Genomic DNA, 13,628 nt, shown 5'->3' on the forward strand with positions numbered 1-13,628 from the left:
CAACCCGTTATTATATATATATATATATATATATATATATATATATATATATATATATATATATATATGCATCTCAAGCGGCAAGTTGCAACTAGTAATTCTTTATATAAAAAAAAAAGGAGTTGCAACAAGTAATTGGCTGAATGTAAAACCAACCTTTCCATGCTATTTATAGTATTCCAAATCATTGATCTCCTTTTGTTTCGGCAAAGAATATTATTACATGCTCCTTTCTTTATATTTTCTTTACATTATCTTGACTTTGTGCAGGCTTTATGACACTTATAATCTTATATTATTTGCTATTAAAATAAAACAAGAAATATTAGGCATGAGTTTTGTAACTAGTGTAATGAGTCAGTGGTCTAGAAAGGGCAGCGCAAAGAAAAGCATTGTTTTTAGCTAATGAATGGAGCTTTTTGTCTAAAAGAGAAAATGCAAATACAAATAAAAATGATAATTAAATGAATAAATGAATAAAAAGAGCATTTCACAGGCTCTTATTTTAATATGATTTTACTCATTGATAAAAAAATTTTCATCTACAGTGTGACTTCAACTAACCTCAACTGCCACACTCTAGAAGTCAGCCGATGCGGGGAATCTACTATAATCCTCCCAAAAAGGATATTACTAAAATGAATATTTTTATTTATTTTTCCAATGTATTAATGTTATTTTTGGTTTAAGCTTCTTGTATTCCATTGGTTAATTATTAGCCTGCGGTTTATCTATTTTTGTTAGTTTTTTTAATAAAATAAAAAATATTAATAACAAAGTTTAATTTAATACTGAATTAATAATATTGATTTATTAAGTAGGTTAAAAAAATTACTTATTAGTCTCCTGGAACTTTTTGTTTATTCCAATAAGTTCTTCTAACAAAAAGTTATCCCTCTACGCCTCTTTTTTACAACCGGCCCATTTCATCCCTCAGCGCCACTTTTTGAAAGTTTGAATTTTTGTTCGACAACACAAATTTGAATAGATTCGCCAAAATAGAAGTCGAATACACCAAAAAGCCAAAGAGCAAAACTAAAAACTGAACGTGATGTAAGAATAGTAAATCCAAAATACGAAAACAAAAGTAAAAATTGAACATGAAGTCAAAATAGTAAATCTGAGATTATCTAGTCGTTGGACTTAAAAGTAATTCTGAAAAATAGAAGGGACTTCCAAGAAATTTGGGAAAATCAAGGTTTTGTTTGGGCCAATGATAAAGTTGTTTGGACTTTTTGAGCAATTTCTCTTAAAAAAATTATTAATATTAGAAAGTAATTATTAATTTTTAAATTTTTTAATAAAGTGGGTAAACGATAAATACAATTTTTAAAAAAGTTATATAAAAAAGTACAAAGAAATGTTACTGGAACAAATTCCTGAGGAGCTTCAGGATAGAACACAAAAGAGACTAACCCTCACCCATGACAGTTACATCCTCCACAAGATTGCTCACCTCATCAACACGGGATCTCAAAAAAATCAAGGCTACATTTCACTACATTGGCCGAATCATCAAGCTTTAAATGCTTAGGGTTAGGAACTATGGAGAACCATAAGAGAAGCATACAATTAATTTTAGTCCAAAGCGGGACCGAAAGAAAAAAATATGATTGAATATGAGCTTCTTTTATTGAAGCCAAATGCTCGATACAATCACTTTGATCAACATATCCCACAATTCTCTTAAGGAGTTCCACTATTTGGGCCTCTGGAATAATCAATAGTCTTTTGAGGAGGATGGAGGAAGTGAGATCACAAATGTGGTGTTTTGCCCTTTTTAGTGTGTATAGACTCGAACTGTGGTTTGATCCTCGCTTTGTTTGACCTCGGTAGTTGAGACCGGGTTCCGCTCTAAGCACGTTCAAGCTAGTTTTTGGGCTCACGAGGTGTTGCTTGCATGTGTGCGTGCTCACCTTCGTGGCTTGAACTAAAGGCCAAGTCACGTGCCCGGCCCGCTGGGTAGCGCTCGGGATCGCCCTCGCGCCCACGAGGAGGGTACATGGTTTACCCAAGCGAGCCTTCGTGGGGTGCCTGTGCCAGTCGGGTGTGTGTACGGCGCGTTCAAAGAGCCTACACTCACAGGACGCGACTAAGCGGGCGCTCGAGGGTGCGCCCAGGCTTGTGCTTTCTTTGGCTTTCTTTTAATTTGGTGGGCTATAAAGCCACTTTGGCTTTCTTTTGCTTGTGCTTTCTTCTTCCTCTTCTTGGTCCTCTCTTCTCTTTCCTTCCTCCTCTTCCTTGTGCTTCCTTTGGAGTTAGAAAGGAGGTTTGCTAGCTTTGTTCTTCCAACCTTGTAGCCAACATCTGTCTTTGATCCTTGTTTGCTTGAGCTAAGCATTCTCCTTTCTCTCTTGTTTGGTGTTAGTGTTTGGATGGATGATTTAGGGGTGGTTTGATGGTTTAATCTTGGTTCTTCTTGTTGGTTATTGCTTTGAGAAGTTGAGAGTTTGATTTAGATTGTGATTACTCCATTGATTGATTGTATCCTTGATCCTTTGTTTGTTAGGGTTCTTGAATCTTGTAGCTCAGCTAAACTTAGTTGTTTCTTGGAATTCTTTGGTTTAGAGTGAAGCCCAAACCCTAGGAGTTCATTGGGAATCTTGGAAGCTAGTTTTGAGCTACCCTAGGATTGATTTAAGGTTGCCCGTTAGTGTGACCTAGGGTTTCTTTCTCTAGTTGCCTTGTTTAATTCTTGTTCTTGTTTGGTTTTTGTTGGTCAGTTAGCTGGTGAAAGCTCGGCTCGAGGCAAGGAGCCAACAAAGGAGTAGCGTGCTCGAGGTTTTCTCACCTAAAGGTGAGTGGGTTATTTGATTGCATGATTCTAATAGAACATATATACTTATTGTTTCCGTATTTTATTCATACGAATGGTGGTGGTTCATGGCTTATTATGTTAAACCAAGGTTTTTAACCGGTTTTGGAAGGTCTTCCATGCTATTGTTGATTTATGAAATATTTGATATTTGAATCATATGTTATTTATCATGCTTATATTTGACATTGAATGAATACTGAAACCGTGGTTATATACTATTGTGATTTTACCATCGACAATTGTGGATTTGAGTTTTAGTCCTAGTATGGATACTATCTTGGATGTGGACTTCTTATATATTTTGTATAGATTGTATTCTTGAGCTTCCACAAGTTTTGATGGTGACTGGCGCGGAGCCCTTCCTTGCTACAGTGGGTGGTCTTCACGGCCAGCCTGTTGAGGTGGCGTGAATACTCGAGTTTATTGTCCAATTCAGATGGTGCGTAGAACTTTGATTGGATAGGATATACATCAGGAAACTGGAGTCACCACACGCATTGCCGGTGGGTCAACGTCAAGGGCATGAGGACCTTGATGGCTCTCGATTTAGCCATAGCCACGGCTAGAGTTTAGAGAGGTTTTAGACCATCACTTGATGATTGAGATGTTGATTTCATATTTTGAAAATTTTGATGTTTCCATGCGAAGAACTATTGAAATGTTATATCTCCTTTAACTCCTGAACTATCGTTTTGATGAAACATTATATGTGTTAGAGTTGTTAAAACTTGTTTTATGCAAATCCTCGGTTTTTGAACTGTGGATACACTCTTTTGAGCAAAAAGTAGTTTGTGTATGTTATCAACGGTTTCTTTACTCATATATGTGTAGCTATATGTGCAGAAAGGTTCTAGTTTATTGGTATTTTTGCAACGACTTGGTTTTATTGTTTTTCTCCGATTATTTTTTTTTGTATATCCTATAAGGATTGTGCTAACCCCTCATTGAGTGACTTAGGTTACTCACCATCTCCTTTCTTTCCATGCTTTAGTGATTAGTAGCGTGGCAGAAAGGCAGAAGTGCTGGGCATTCACTAGCTTTCTTTCTGTGCCCGCTTCTTGTACCTTGTATGTTTATTTTTAAGCATGAGTATGTTGTATAAGGACATGGATCCACTAGTGTGTTTGTATTCTATTGCATGATTATTAGTTTGCTTATTTCTTGGAACCATTGTGGTACTTGTGGATGGTATGTTTCTTAAACCCTTCTATCTGGTAATGTTGTTGATGCTTCCCCTGCATTTCATTGAGTTCCTCATCTTATTTATGTTGTTCAGTGTCGTCGATTCCAGGGATTTTATTAGCCTTGAGCCTTGAGCCGACACCAAAAACAAAAGAAACACCCAAAAGGGGTTCCAAATGCATGTGGTGAGAGGAGAATGGAAAAAAGAAGATCCATTATCTAGAATGTTGGGTGCCAAAGAATGTAGGTGGGCTCATAAATCTGTTACATCTCCTATTAGCCAGATTATCTAACGGAAGGCCTTGTTGTCCTAAGCCAGCCAAATGAAAATATTCTTTCCAATGATAGGGGCATTTTGAGATGAGTGATGTCACATGGCATCGATGACCCCATCACAAAACAAATCCTTAGAAGGATTTGACTGCTATTTTCCATTTCTGTTGAAATTCCACAACATGAAATTGTGGATGTTGGAGGCATATTAGAGACCTTTTCTTGGAGATTATTAAGTACTAGGTGCCAGTAGATCGTTAACCATGTTCATTAGATGCTTGAAGTTCTTAAGGTACATGGGTATTCAACTATTGACCCGATGTTCACCAAGATAAGTTAGAGGCACCATCTTTGAAAATAGGGTAAACACGTAACTAAATGTAGGTATACAGACCCACAATTCTATCTAAAAGAAGGATATTATTTAAGGCCATCTATGGAAAAAGATTCCATGTAGCTATGTTATAGTACTAGTTAAATTGGATGATTTTCTCACCACACAAACTCGTGCCCAAAGAAACTTTCCAACACTACTTTCATCGAGTAGGGTAAGAATAAATCTATAATACTGATAATGCGCTACCCACTTTGTTCCTTAGGCCTATAGATTCATTTCTAATTGACAAGCTAGAAGCCATGCTTATAAAGTGGAAATCACATCGATTATTGTCTATATAGGTTTGATCACCCTAGATAGGTGTCTCGATCTGTCGACTAATAGGTTGGGATGGAGATAAGAACCGATTTAATTAGGGTGTCTCTCTCCCAAAGATAAGAATTTTGAGAAATACGAAGATACCTGAGATCTATCTCCCAAAATAAGGGTTTACCAATCTTGATAGCAAGGGCACTTGTCATATATGGGTACTTCCAAATAAGTTAAGGTTGGAAAACCCTAATTAGCAATTAAGGGTCTTCGTAAGGGAAGCACATTGCCAAACTTGATAGAAAAATAACTATTTTTTTGGAAATTAAACGATAGAGCGGGATAAATACGAGGGATGAGCTTGATAATTGAGAGAACCACCAACCCAGCAATATTGGCCTAGGGCGAAATGTGTGATGTAGGACTTTCAAGTGTCCCGAGAGCAAACCCCTCGAGGGATGCATGTGGTAGTGACGAGTTCTAGTCCAATTCTCGCACAAGCCTTTAACTAACTCGCACTTGTAGCATTTGTAAAAAGATTTAATCCCTCCTACTATCAATAGTAGTATTATTTTTAGGGAAAAATATCTTCGTAGCTAACATACTATGGTCATTTTTCCATGTTGAGCATCGAAATTCAATTTGTATAATTTTAATCACTCAACTTTAATTTGTATTCACTAATAGGATATCAAGGGGATTCTGAAGAGAATTTGATCACATGTAAGTTGGATTTACCATGTCGCATTTCAGCTTTGTCACAAAATTGACATACGTAGACATGACATATCATTAAAGAGAGCTATGTGGCCACACTTATCGACACGTAACATAGCACGCCAACCCAAATGAATAGGTCAATAAGAGTGATCATGTGGCTCTCTTTGATGACGTGGCATATCCGCATATGCAGATGACATAACGAACTAGTGTTAACATGATAATTCTGACATATATATTATCAAATTCACTATAAAACTTTTGGGTAAACAACTAAAATGTCCCTTACTTTTGTGTATGTTTCTATTTCGGTTCCCTAGTTTTAAAAAGTTACGTTTTGGTCCCTTACCTTTACTTTTATTACAATTCAGCATCCCGAAAGTGTATGCCGTTAACAACAATCCCATGTGCAATCCCACGCTGCAATAAAAAAATAATAAAAAAAGTAAAGGTAAGAGACTGAATCGTAATAAAAGTAAAGGGACTGGCATGTGGGATTGCCGTTAACGATGTGAGCTCGGGTGACTGAATCATAATAAAAGTAAAGGTAAATGACAAAAACGTAACTTTTTAAAACTGGGGGACCAAAATAGAAACACATACAAAGATAATTAAGGAGTTATTTTGGTTGTTTACCCAAAACTTTTTTAGTATTTTTTTAGTAAACACAAATTAAAATTAAATGAAAATAATACAAATTAAAATTCAATATTTAAGATAAAAAATAACACTAACATCACACCCACCCAAAAATTTGTCCTTGCTGTTTCGTTTATGGATTCCTGAACTTTGGAAGCGAACATTCAGAAGAGCGTCCTGGTTTGTTATTACGTTTGCAAGACGTTGATTTGCAATACTGTCCAAGACGTTGACTAATAATAAAAGCTTATATTTAAACGATATTTCCTTGTCACATTTATTATGGTTTCGATAAGATGATAGACACATTACCCGTCCTTATTCACAAGTAGGGGTGGCTGCGGCTAAATTTTCACTAATAATAAAAGGTATAATATCTGCAACTTTTCAAAATGGGCTTATTCAATGAAATTAGAAACTCTATATCAAATCAATTGAAATTGTTTCTGGCCATTATAATTATATCATTATATGGCATTTGAACAATTAATTGACTCAAACCATTAGCATAATTAATCAAATTCCTTCACCTCTAATTACTGTGCTCAACTTCTTATTCTATTTGTCAGGGTGCTTGTTATTTTTGTTTCTTGTTTGTTCCTTACTGGTTTGTTATGTTTCTTTTGTTTTAATAAATCTGTAATTTATCCATTTTATTAAAAATAAATAAATAAATAATCAAATTCTTTACAATTAAATTTTGAAGAATCTGGTTGTGTAAAAGTATCCACAACCCATGAACCAAATGGTAGTAAGAGTAAAAGAATAGTAGTTATGAAAATTTCTTTGGACTAGTTTTGCTTATGCCGTAAGTATAAAAGATTAATTGTCATGAAAATTTCTTTTGGATTATTTTTGCTTATGCACTGCATTGGATAAGTAGCACACGCATTTTAAACAATATTTTAAAAAAATAAATAAATAAATTACCTAAAATATACCAAAAAAGAAGGAAGCAATTACAAGTATGATACAGGTAGATACACAAAGGAGTTAGAGTACATGTCTAAATACAAAGAAACATAAAGCATTACGGAAGAGTTAGATACATGCATGATCGCCAGAGATAGATGATGACCCTACCCAAAAAAACAAAGGTGAGAGATGTTAGAAAAAGACTTTTTAAAAAAATGACTACTCAAAAATCATCCATTCATAGTCTTTCTTGTTGAAGCGGCGAGTCAGGGATTCTTGACTATTTCCTTTGTGGTGGAAAAACTCCCACCAACACTAGGATAGGTGCATAAAAAGTTAAGCTTATATTTGAGAGGAGTAAGTCTCTTTTGTGTGATACCTAAAAGAGAAATTAGTATGATCAATTTTTTTATTAGAATTGCAATGGGTGTCTTTAATAAATCTGTGGTTTAATTTGGGAGGAGTAAGTCTTTTTTTGTGTGATACCTAAAAAGAGAAATTAGTATGATCAATTTTTTTATAAGAATTGCAATGGGTGTTTTTTTTCTTTTGATGAATTTGTGGTTTATCTATTTTATTTTTTTATTGTAATGGGTGAGAGGAAGCATTGATTAAATGTGTTGTTGTTCCTCTCCAATTAGATATTCCAAAGAATAGCTCAAACAAGGAGATGGCACTATTACTTTATATTTATATATATAGTTCACATAATCTTAGGCCAATTTCGTATAATAATAGATTTTAATATAAACTTTAAAGTAAATATTTGTATTTAAAACCAAAGGTTTGATAACCTGACAGTTAGTGGTGTCAAATGGGTTGGCATGGCCCATTGTAGCCTCAACCCTGTGCGTGCCCCGGTCGGCATGGCCCACCTACTACCAAGGTAGGCCCTGTAAGTGGCTTGGCCATACCATATTTTATTTATCTTTTTTGTTTTAAACCCCAAAAATATAAAAAGAACCCCAAAATTGCTAAAACATTATTAGAAAATAGGAGGAAAAAATATAAAAACACAGAAGTGAAAGATTCATTGATAAAAAAAATGGAAATATAAAAAATAAAAACAATAAATAAAATCTCGCATTAGGTAAGGAATGGTCTCCAGGGTATGGACAACCTGCTGGGCGAGCTCCTGGGCGGCGATGATGGTGGCGACCACGGCGGCGCATCTAAGAAAACGCCGAAGTCGAAGGCGAAGGAGGATTCTCGGATCTCCATGGTCTCTGGTAACGAAGGTAGGGTTAAACCGGGGGTCTCTTATATTCAAGCTGCGCTTTCCTCGGTCTCGGAGGATCGTGCTGTTCCTCCCCGCTCCTCTAGCAACTCTCGTCCCCAGCGCGACAAGGAGTGGGTCGTTGTCAGCAGGGGTGGGAGTAAACGCAAGCCGAAGGGGCTAGGCCTGGGCCAGAGTTCTTCAGGTAGTTCTTCCTCGGCTGCTGCCAATGCTAGACCTAGCTCGCATCTCCTGACCAAGCGTCGCCGCTCGCCGGAGTCCCCAAGCCAACCATGTTTGCGTTACTTCCGGGATGGCCACAGTGCGGATGAGTGTCGCCATCTGATAGTTTGTCTGAGATGCTCGAGGACAGGCTACACTGCTTCGGCTTGCCATGTGTCTCCTCACGCTAAGCCCAGCCTGGGTACCCGAAGGAATGGGCATGATGATATGCCGGGGCTAAGACATGGCACTTTGTCTGGTGACCTCAAGCGGCGGGGTGCGCAAGCCTCCCAGGGATCGGGATTGGCCATGGAGTCTTCCCCTCCTCGTCATCGTCAAGTACCTAAGGCGTCGATGCCTTCTCTTCCTGTGAAGACCCCTGCACCACCTCTGCCTCATCGTAAAGTCATGGTCTTTATTCCCCTTTCTCTCGACATCATTCGGGCTAAGCAGGAGCTGAGTACAGAGGTGATGGCCTCTTTCCTTTTTGGGTTTGTCTATGCGGATAAATTACTAGAGATCATTGCGGCTGAGTTGAGTGTTCAGACGGTGGGGTCGGCCTCGAACTTCTACGGTGAATCCCTGCTAATCAAGTGCTCTGGGGAGGAGATGACGAAGAAGGTGGTCAAGCTGTCCGACCTGAAATGCTCTACAGCCTACGGTCTCTATACGGTGCGGCTCCGTAGATGGTCTCCGGAGGTGGGATCGTCCGGTAGGGAAATCGGGAGAACGGACTAGGTGCATATTTGGAACTTGCCGCTCCACTGTTGGGGTTGGAACACGGTTTCAGATTTGTTGAAGATGATTGGCGAAGTCATTACTATACGCCGGCATACCAACAAGCCCTCGTCGGTACTGAGTGCTTTGGTGCGTCTGCGTCCTTCGGTTGAGCTTCCGATGCTGGTTGAGCTGAGTGTTAGCATGCGGCAGTTCCCTGTCCTTCTCACCGATAACCGATCTCCAGTTCTATTGTTTAACTCACAGTCAGAGAAGTTTGTCTTACCTGATACCTTAGAGAAACTTCCCTGTGCTGCTCATCAAATTCCGGCAGGTCTCAAAGGTAAACACAAGCAGATGGACGGTGGGCGAAAGTGTTCTACGGCGGAGGCCGCCGAGGATGGCGGTGGTTTAATTTTCGATGATCGTCCGATTGTTTCAGAGGATTGGGGGTCTTTAAAAGACCGATGGTCTTACCCTGTTCCTCTCTACAACTGACGGTCTGTCGTACCCTTCCTCGGAGCGACTGGAAGATCGCCCGCTCCCCAGGCGTTTCGTCTGTATGGTGTTGTCGCGGGCGAAGTGGACATCGGTAAGAGAACCTCGGACGTGTCGATTGTTGCGGTTGAGCGAGATCCATGCATGGTTGTATCTCGAGGCAAATGTGTGGACGATGTCATCCCTTCTCATCGTGATCAGTTCTCCACTGAGTCTTTATCCGAGGCAAACGTCTGGTGGAGATTGATTTCCCTTATGCAGCCCAATCCCGAGGCAGGAGCGAGTCTTCCCCTGGTCAACTGCTTGTGGACCAGCTCCTCTTGGTTGATGGGCAGCCCAAGCCCATTTCTTTGGGCCATTCCTTGGGCCGAATCAGGCGTGGCATTGATGCAAGATAGGGTGTGGCCCAAAATGCTGAGTTGTTCAAATCTCAGCCACTGGGCCAACATGTGGGCCAAGGTTCTGGCCCTCCTTCTAAGAAGACCTCTCTGCTGAATCAGGTGGATGCTTTGTTGGTTAATTCTAGGGTGGACCATCGTAATCCTCGGAGCTTTATCCATTCAACAGTTGTGGATCCCCCCGAGAAGGATCTCGTTCCACCTCCTTTAGACCGTGTGGTAGACTTGGACCCTAGACTCTGAGCCGATCATTCCCCTTCGCAGTCGTGTATGTTCGGAGGATCCTGTCCCCGGGGCCTCTATCGGCGATGATCTAAGTGACCAGCTTCCAGGGGATTTCAAAAACCCTGATCATCACCCTATTGGTATCACAATCCCGCCGGGATTCACTTGGCACTTCATGTTGGGCATCTGGTCTATTGTGCCAAAGGTCAACAGACTGCTCATTGATTCCTTTCCCCCTGACCCTTTGTACACCTGGACCGATGATGACCATGTTGAGACTAAGGACGGGATTTGAATAGAAGCAGACAATCCGGACATCAACCATCTTGCTCTTGTTCCATTTGAATCCTCGCCGCAATTCTTGGGGACTGAGGGCGAACAAAAGCAGCTCTCTACTGAGGACCCTTCTCCGTGGATGCATCCCTTCCGGCCTGCCCTGAAGATCGACAGGTCGATTCTGCTCCGCTGGCACATCGTAGGAGCCACAGATAAAAAAAGCCCTCTTCTCGCTGGAATGAGGATGCTGGATTTCTACAGCAACCTCCCAGGTCCGCTAAGAAGAAAATTGGAGGGACTTCTCCAGAAGGTACGCCTTCTGACTTTCTCTCCCTTAATTTTTGGAGTGATGCTTAGTTAATTCAGTGCTGTTTAGCTTGTGGTATTCGTTTTAATGATAACAATAACCATAGAGCTGCATGCTTAGAATTCATTAGGGAACTAGAGAACTCTAGAGTCGGCCGATCAAAGGTCCGTAGGGCTCTTCTATGGGACCCCGATAGGTGCAGTTTTTTTTATGAATATTATCTCTTGGAATGTTAGGGTCGGGGAGGGCGAATAAAAACCTTGTTAGTGACTTTGTTGATCAATTTAAAACCTAGCTGTTGTTTGCTTGCAAGAATCCAAACTTTCCATGGTGGACCGTCCCACCTGGAGAGCCATTACTGGTAGTTTCTCTAGATTGCTTCTGTTTTTCTGTTGCTAGAGGCACCTCTGGTGGGATAATATTCAGTTAGAATAGTAACCATTTTAAGGGTTCCCTTATCCACTCAGGCAACTTCTGTCTGACTGTGGAACTTGTGGATGTTAAAGACCTATCTAAAGTGGCACTGTACTTCTGTCTATGGGCCTAACGCACGTGCCCTTAAGGGTAACTTTTGGTCGGAAATTAGGGACTGTAAACCCCGCCTGGAGTACCCTGGATCGTTTGTGGCAACTTTAATGCTATCTTCTCAGCTCTTGATAAAATTTCTGGGAACATCTGTTGGGAGGATATCCGTAACGGACAGGAGCTCATTCGTGATTTAAACCTCGTTGAGACCCAACTACGGGGGAGACGTTTCACTTGGACTAACAATCAGCAGACCCCTATTTGGGTTCGTCCTGACAGGTTTCTTGTCTCTCCGTAATCATGTCTTTAATCCTTCTCAGTTTAAATTTGAAAGATCTTGGTGCTTGACAGATGATTTGTAGGACAGAATCAGATGTTGGTGGGAGGAGCAGCGCTATGATGGGTGTGGGGCTTTTATTGTGGCCAAAAATTGATTGGTATTAAGAAGCACCTTAAGCTGTGGGCTAAAAACTTTCTTGATGGACTGGACATCATTCGTGAGCTAGATCCCTGAGTGCAGAGGAACTTCGAAGTGCTGACTCGCTCTCTCTGGAGCTATCTTTAACCCTGCGGCAGGAAGAAATTCACTGGAGACAACGCTCCAGGGTTAAATGGCTTCGGGAAGGGGATGCGAACACCAAGTTTTTCCACTCTGTCGCTAATGGTCACCGCAACCGCAACCACATTGTCGAGGTTGACTTTGGGGTAACTCGGTAAAAGGGATCATCGGAATCGGGGAGGGCGTTACGACTTTCTTCCCTGAGCGCTTGGCTCCAAGCGTGATTTTCGTCTTGTTATTGACTGGAATGTCCTGCTTGCCAATAAACCAAGAATTAACCTGGAAGAACTAGAGGCCCCCTTTTCGAGTGAGGATATCTTTGCTGCTATCAGTGAGTTGGGCGGTGATAAGACTCCTGGCCCGGACGGTTTCCCGATTCTATTCTTTCGTAACTATTGGCATATCCTTAAGACAGATCTCTACAAAATGTGTTTCGATTTTCATGATCACTCCACTAACCTTGAGAGGCTCAACTGGGCAAACATTGCCCTCATTCCCAAGACTGACACCCCGACCTCTGTTTCTGATTATCGTCCTATTAGCCTTATCAACGCTCCCCTTAAAAATTATTTCTAAGATTCCAGCTTCCAGTTGGCCAAAAGTCATTGATAGCCTAGTGGATAATTCGCAATCCGCCTTCATCAAGGGTAGATCTATCTTGGACAATGTGGTGGCTGCCGAAGAGCTCATATTCGGTCTGCAGAAATGGGGGCTGGGGGGCAATGTAGTGAAGATGGACTTTGCTAAAGCCTTTGATATGGTTGATTGGGACTTTCTCCTTAGATGTTGGAAGCCAGGGGCTTTGGGACCCGGTGGAGACAATGGATTGCCAACTTGCTTCACTCCTTTAAAGCTTCCATCCTTATCAACGGTTCCCAGGAAGGCTATGTTAGATATCATCGTGGGCTGCATCAGGGAGACCCACTGTCGCCTCTACTTTTTGTACTGTCGGCAAATGTGCTTAGTACTATGTTCAATCAGGCCCTTGCTTCTCGTGTCCTCTTTGGGGTCCCGCTTGGCAGCCAGGGTCGTGCTTGCCACCTTCAATATGCGGATGACCTAATTATTTTAACTGTTGGAGGGGCAGAGGATCTTAGGATCATTAAGTTAATCCTAGTTCTCTTTGGTGCCCTTCCCAGTTTATCTGACCTCTCTACTTTAAACTGCTCGATGAATGTCCTCCCGATCTCCTATCTGGGTATCCCTATTGCTAGGAGGAGGCCACGTAGACAAGACTGGGAGGACCTCATCCATAAAATCCAAGTTAGGCTCACTTCCTGGAAAGCGAACTTTCTTTCTTTAGGAGGCAGTCTTACCCTTATCAACTCTGTTCTTTCTGCGCTGCCTACTTATTAGATGTCGATTTTCCGCTTGCCTAAGTGGGTTTCCAATAGAATTGATCAACTGAGAAGAGACTTTCTTTGGTCTTGGCTGGATATTGACCATCCTAAGTGTCGTCTTGTCAATTGGCAGAGATTGTGCTTACCACGTG

The sequence above is a fragment of the Dioscorea cayenensis genome, chromosome 4 (assembly GCF_009730915.1).
Source record: "Dioscorea cayenensis subsp. rotundata cultivar TDr96_F1 chromosome 4, TDr96_F1_v2_PseudoChromosome.rev07_lg8_w22 25.fasta, whole genome shotgun sequence".
Taxonomy (NCBI): Eukaryota; Viridiplantae; Streptophyta; class Magnoliopsida; order Dioscoreales; family Dioscoreaceae; genus Dioscorea; species Dioscorea cayenensis.